The 7,586-nt window shown below is 37.9% G+C and overlaps 1 long non-coding RNA gene across 1 annotated transcript; it reads right to left on the reverse strand.

Moving 5' to 3' along the window:
* Positions 1–351: 351 nt before the first annotated feature.
* LOC146579368 (uncharacterized) lies at positions 352–1,239 on the reverse strand. The gene is made up of 2 exons (XR_014891609.1): positions 615–1,239; positions 352–524 (listed from the first exon to the last, which is right to left on the reverse strand). It is a non-coding gene; the product is annotated as an uncharacterized LOC146579368 (long non-coding RNA).
* Positions 1,240–7,586: the final 6,347 nt, after the last annotated feature.

Below are 7,586 nucleotides of genomic sequence, written 5' to 3' on the forward strand. Positions count from 1 at the left end.
AGTTCAGATGTTTTTTTAAAAAAGTTCAGATGGTTTAATCAAACTCAGAACCTTCTAGCTGGGAGTCAACAGTGCTAACCACTGTGGCACCATGCTACCCACAACAACAAAAACTCCACCCAATTTATCCAAACACACAACTTTCCTCTTGCTCACTTACGAATTGAGACAAATTTCCCCTTGCCAACGTCCCACAGATCCACAAATGTGGGTTGTGTTCATGTTCCAGTGTAAAAATAAGATATATAGTCTTCAACTGTATATAAGCGTGATAGTGTCTTTCCATATGTCACGGTGCGGCATGGCACACCGTGGAAGGTGTGGGGAAAGGAGGACCCAGGCGCGGTGCTCTATGTATAAACAGTGTGTTTATTTACAGAGTGGAACAAAAACAACAATAAATCCCCGTGTTCTCCCAGACTCCCGTGTCGTGTCTCTGCGTGAATAGTTCGTGTCTCTGTGCTCTCCGCTCCCGTGTCAGCACCCCCCGGTGCTCGCTGCTCTTCGTGCCTTCCACGCTCCTCCTGCGGGAAACAATAGACGCAGCCGTCAGGACACAAATAACCGCGGGCATACACTTACACACATTAACTCAATTCAATGGGACGACTAACGTGGAGTCTCAAGGAATGATCCCGCGTCGGTGGGAGCTCCAAGACTCTCTTAAGTAGCTCCCCCGACGAGGCCTGATCAGCAGCAGGTGTGTGGCTTCGGGTGTGGCCAGTCCCCTTGCAGGGCCACACCCTCCAGGCCTGACGCCGCCTATAAACAAGTGCTCAGCCACCCACACACACATATACACAAGCACAGGGAAGGGGGAGCAACACCAAAATACACAGCAATAATAATAATAATAATATAATACATGACTGCTCAGGGATCCTGGGTCGCCCAGTCCCAGGACCCTGACACCATATGAAGTGGACGTTTCTTTTCTAAATAAACAGAACAGCTTTTAAACACTTTTTTTATATGTGTCAGAATTATTTATTATTGTTATTTTGTTTTATTTTTTTTACAAAAGTAAGTGGCATCTCTCCTTATTTTGTTCAAATTCAGTTACCTAATATAGTATTATTATTGCTGTATAAGCTTACTAATATTTTACACCTATTTTTTTTATTTAGACTTTTTTTTTAAATATAAATTTTATTGCTTTTGCAACAACATACAAAGGTTTGTTTTCCCAATAATATGCTGCTGTAATAGGAACCCTTTTCCCCCGCCCTCACCTCCCACCCTGCTCTCTTCCAAACAACAAAATAATTTTTTAAAAAACAAAAACAAAAAAGCCCCACATATAATATGTATACATTTGTACAATATGTGGCATTTATACATATTCAAGGAAACAAAAAAAAGAAAGGAGAGAGAAAAAAAGTAGACAATAGAAATAGCTAGCACATACTAAACTATTTTCTCCTCATCCACACTCCTACATGAGTTGTCCGATGTTTACTTCTTTTATAAAGTTTTTAAATGGCATCCAAATTTCATCAAAATATGTTAACTTGTTTTTGAGAAAGTACGTTATCCTTTCCATTGCCATACACTGTGCCAAAGAATTTATCCAAGCACCAATAGCAGGAGGATCTGATGTTTTCCAATTTAATGCAATCATACGTTTTGCCTGTAATGTACAATAATCCATACACTTAATTTGATGGGCTGTTAGTTTAAGATTTTTAGAATACACTTGTAATAGCAACATTTCTACAAATTTAATGGCATTTTAAGAGAATTTGCTTCCATCCTCACCCATGACGGGGTATTTTGGGATGAAAAATAAAACATTATTGTCCTTAATTGAATAGCCAGATAGTACCAGTAAAAATTGGGGCATTTCAACCCCCCTGTGTCAAAGGGAAGATACAACAAAGACAAGCGAATGCAGGGATGCTTTTTGTTCCAGATAAACTCTCTGACTAATGATGCTAATTTAGTAAACAATCCAGCAGGAGGAGCCAGTGGGACATTTTGAAACATATACAACAGTTTAGGTAATACATTCATTTTAAGAACACTTATCCTTCCAATAATAGATAGTGGTAAACTTATCCAACGCTCCAAATCTTTGGAAATTTTCTGTAGAATTGTATTATAGTTAAGTACCACCACATCTTTTAATGAAGGAGCTATTTTAATACCTAGATAAGTGAGTTCAGAATTAACAGTAAAGCCAGATACATTCTGACTTACGTTTTGATTATACCCTTGTTTAAGTAACATTAATGATGATTTTGTTACATTAACTTTATACCCTGAGAAGGCCCCAAACTGGTCTATTAAATCCTTTATAGCAGGCACAGAAGTTTTTAGTTGCTTTAAAAATAATATGACATCATCAGCAAATAAAGCAATTCTATGCTCCTTTCTACCAATCCTAACACCTTGTATTTGTCCGCTGGTTCTAACACCTATTGCCAGCGGTTCAATAGCTAAAAGGAATAAAAGTGGAGATAAAGGTGAACCCTGCGGGCACCCTCTTTTAATGTCAAATGGTACAAAAATTATCTCATTTGTCTGAACCTGAGCAACAGACTGACAGTGTAATAGCTTGATCCAATGCAGAAATAAATTTCCAAACCTAAATCTAACAATGACATCAAAGAGATATGACCGTTCAATTCTATCAAAGGCCTTCTCCGCGTCAAGCGAAAGAATGGCTGTATCGTCCTGCTCACTTTGATTATGAAGAATGTTGAGGACTCGTCTTACATTATGAAAACCCTGTCTATGTTTAACAAATCCATTTTGATCATCTCCTATAATAACTGGAAGAATACTTTCTAATCTTTTGGCAAGAATTTTACAAATAATTTTTGTGTCTGTGTTAATTAACCTTATAGGACGCATATTTTCACACTTGTTATTTAGTTTTCCAGGTTTAGGAAGCAGTATTATCAGGGACTCCCTTAATGAGTCAGTAAGATTACCAGTATTAAAACATTCTATATACATATCTAAGAGGGGCTGTGCTAATTTATCTTTGAAGTATTTATAAAGGTCAATTGGCAATCCGTCTGGGCCAGCTGTTTTACCAGCATTTAGAGAGTTTATAGCATCTATAATTTTATATATACTAATTTGCCTGTCAACATTTTCTTTGTCTGAAATTTTTGGTATATCAAGTTTATCTAGAAATAAAGATTGCATTCTAGTTGCATTGTTGAATTCAGAGTTATATAACGTTTCATAAAACATTTTAAATGCATTATTTATCTCTAATGGGTCTACTATGATATTTCCATTTGAAGTTTCAAGTTTTGTAACTGCCTTTTCAGATTCCTGCTTTTTTATACGCCAAGCCAGGAGTTTGCTGGGTTTTTCACCTTGATCATAGAATTGTTGCTTTAATCTCAATAAATTACAGCTGCTTTTTCACTTGTCATTTCATTGTATTGCGTTCTCAATAGTAATAATTCTTTTACAATATGCTCATTATTTTGACCTGATTGAAAGCTGATCTCTTCTAACAGTTTTATTTTTTCTTCCAGATATTTTATCCTTTGGTTTCTTTCTCTTGTTTTCTTACTAGAATAGCTTATAATTTGCCCTCTTAAGTATGCCTTAAAGGCTTCCCATCTCACACTTGCCAATGTTTGATCTGAATTGTGCTCAAAGTATTCATTAATTTGCTTGCCTAAAAACTCAAGAAACTGTTTGTCCTGCATCCACTTCAATTGAAACCTCCATTCAATCAGAGTTTTGATCAGTTTTGGTTCTATGAAAGTCAAAATAACGGCTGCATGGTCAGATATTATTATTTCCTTATACTGGCAATCTTTTATATAGTGAGCCAGCTCAGTTGATACCAGAAAGTAATCTATTCTGGAGTACACTTTGTGTGTACCTGACCAGCAAGAATATTGTAATTTGGTTGGATTTTGATCTTGCCATATATCAATTAAATTTAACTCCTTCATAAATTGCCTGATCACCTTTTGTGTTCTATTATGAGTATTATCCATGCCTGAAGATTTATCCTTCTGTGGGTTCAAAGCACAATTTAAGTCCCCAGCAATTATACATTTACCTTGCAAGTCTGAAATTTTAAGAAATAAATTGCTATAAAAGTTTGGATTATCTTCATTTGGGCCATAAATATTAATTAAATTTAGTCTAGTAGATAGTAGATTACCTTGTAGTATTAGAAAACGTCCATTACAATTCTTAAGCACATGCTCAACGTGAAAAGGTATAGATTTGTGAATCATTATCATGACGCCCCTGGAATTGGAGGAGTAAGGCGCTGAAAAGATTTGACCGGGCCATCTATGTTTCATTCTATTTGTCTCACTGCCTAGCATATGAGTTTCTTGTAGGAACACAATTTTGGCCTTTAATTTCTTAATCCTACTAATGACTTGTTTTATTTTTACTAACTTACGTAGACCTCTGCAGTTCCAAGAAACACAGTCAATCAAGACTTCTGCCATATATATTCACTTATGTTAAAACTGTACTATTAAATAAATACACACATATATATACACAAAAGAACAGTATTGTACCATGTTAAGCATTTACTGATTTGAGAGAGCAACCCTTCCCACACCCCAGCCTGTGTAAGAACATACAGGCATCCCTTAACCCCAAAAATACTTCCGTCCTCTTCTTGGAACATGTCCACCCTAAACCGAGGAACTGTTCACCCGCGTTTAGCAACAGTTGTTAGAGTAATTACAATTGATTAAAAGAATTTAACTAAAGAAACAAAAAAAAGATAATAACAATAGAAATAAATCCACCTTGTCAAGTTTTTACTTTCACAGATTTGACACAATAAGTGAAATTACTAGTAACTCTTATTAAGAGAACAAAACAACCAATGTCTAGCCCAGCATTGTATAACAACCCTTTGGCAATATAATAAATTGTTCAGTCCATTATGGTTCGTAAATACAGTTAGAACAGAGTTAGTGATCTACCATCATATACCTTATCAAACATCTTGTACTTGATTAAGGCTCTTAATGTAGGCATCCACATCCGCTGGTGTATCGAATACATGCGTACGTTCCTCGTTGGTCAAAAGCAGCCTCGCTGGATAAATGATCCGATGTTTCCACAATCCAATCTCCCGCAGCTCCTCACACCATCGTACTGACGCTGCTGTCTGTATGTCTCTGCAGGCAGGTCCGGCAGGAAGGCTATCTTATTGTCAGTTCTTTTGTCGTCCTAGCGGCTTTCATGATGCCTTCTCGATCTCTGTAACTTAAGCACTTAATTATAAAAGTTCTCGATCAGTTTGCAATGGAGCTTTGCCTTGTGTTTATCCTGTGCACCCTTTCCAGGACAGGAGGGGGGATTTTCAAAATGTCCGATATAAACTTCTCCATGAAAGTACGTGGATCTGTACCTTCTTCTTTCTCAGGGATGCCGAGGATTCGGATGTTATTACGCCGACTTCTTCCTTCCAAATCCTCCACCTTTTTAGATAGAAGTTTGGGCTGTCTTTCAAGGCTTTCCATATCATTTTTCAATAAGGTGATTTCGTCCTCTGCATTGGAGATTCTTTTTTCAGCCTCGTCAATTCGCCCTCCACATTTTTGTATATCAACTTGAACAGCTCCTATTGCTGACATAATACCACCCATTTCAGTATGGAACTCTTGCTTGAGCAATCGAATAGCGTTTAATAAGTCCAAGGTAGAAGGCATTTCTGGGTTTGCAGGTTGCTTTTCTTGTTCGTGTTCATGCATAGCGTCCATCTGCCCTTCCTCCACCCCGCTTTCGTCTTGTGCCTCAAACGTAGTTTTTTGTTTGTCCTTGTTCAGTTTTTTAGGCATGTTAGCGTTCTCTTATGTTCCCAAACGAACTATGTCAAAACGTAAGTTCTATTTTGGATTTACAGAGAGTATTTAATGAAAAAGACAACTGAGCACGCGAAGCACGGGTCTCCTCACTTTGCCGCCATTACCGGAAGCTTTTAAACACTTTACTAGAATTTTTACATTTACCAAACACAAATCAACTTTTTTAGTTTTGTTAGATTTGTGTTCTCATGACTAAATATATTAATTTATTTTATGTTGTGAAAGAAGTTTTCTGATTGTCATTTTATTTTGAAAAGGATTTTATTTTGGTGATTATAGATTACTTCACTTCCTGTTCCTGTTGTTCCAAAGCGCGAACTGCTGAAGTAATGTATGGTTTTCCCTCCTGTGTTACTAACAATAAAAGAAACGGGAAAAGTAATCAACCACCAAGTGTGTGCATTATTAAGAGAACATGGCCGAAGAAGAAGAAAACTCTTCAAGTTCAACAGGTTATGGGCCCAGGCGTGACACAACAGGAGGAAGATGGCAGAGGTTAGTGTTCAACGGAGACGAAAACAGTTACGAACTTTGGGAGGCAAAGTTTCTCGGCCACATGCGGATCATTGGTCTAAAGGACACTATATTATCAGCCACTAACCCAGATGCAGAGAAGAATGCTGAATGCTACGCTGAACTGATACAGTTTCTTGATGATAAAAGCCTTGCACTGGTAATGAGAGATGCGACTGACGATGGAAGAAAAGCTTTAAAAATACTACGTGACCACTACGATAGTAAAGGCAAGCCCAGAATCATCGCACTGTACACAGAGCTGACGTCTTTACAGAAGAAACCAGATGAGACAGTGACAGATTATATTATCCGAGCTGAAAAAGCAGTGACCTCCCTAAGAAATGCAAAAGAAGTCATCAGTGATGGACTTATTATCGCTATGATTCTAAAGGGGCTTCCTGAAGCTTACAAGCCATTTGCTATTCACACAACTCAAAGCAGTGAAGATTTAACATTCACACAGTTCAAAAGCAACCTACGAAGTTATGAGGAAATCGAGAAATTTGACAACAAAGTAAAAGCGGATAATGTGATGAAGGTTGATTTAACATCAATCACCTGCCATGGATGCGGAAACAAAGGACATTTTGTAAAAGATTGTCGCCAAAAGGGAACACCTAAGTGGTGTAGCTACCATAGAAGCTCGACACACAGTGATGAGACATGTAGAAGAAAAACCAAGTACAGAGATGACGCAAAACTAACTGTAGTAAAACTAGAGGGCAAGAAAGAAGAGCAGACTTTTGTATTTAAAGTTAGTCAAAGACTTCTGCCTACTGACATAATAAGAGAAGGACTAATGGTGGACTGTGGTGCGACTTCACACATCATTACGGAGAAGAACAAGTTCATGAAGTTTGATGAGACTTTTGATCCTGAGAAACACTACATGGAGCTCGCTGATGGATCCAGGACAAACAACGTCGCACTCAAGAGGGGAGATGCCAACGTCTCTCTACGGGACATACAAGGACACTGTACCACCATCACACTGAGAGACGCCCTGTTCATCCCATCCTACCCTCAGAGCATATTTTCAGTGAAGGCAGCTACAAACTATGGAGCACAGGTGATCTTCAAGAAGGGACAGAATGAACTGGTGAACAAAGATGGGACAGTCTTCTCCATCGAAGAATACAACAGACTCTACTATTTGAAAACGGTAAACAATGAAACATCATACAATGACATGATGTCCTGTGACACTGTTAATCTGGCTTGTGATGTGAAAACATGGCACGAAATTTTAGG

Source organism: Mchenga conophoros, linkage group LG3, assembly GCF_057382185.1.
Source record: "Mchenga conophoros isolate Kocher_MC1m ecotype Shallow Benthic linkage group LG3, M_conophoros_male_GT1.1, whole genome shotgun sequence".
Classification (NCBI taxonomy): Eukaryota; Metazoa; Chordata; class Actinopteri; order Cichliformes; family Cichlidae; genus Mchenga; species Mchenga conophoros.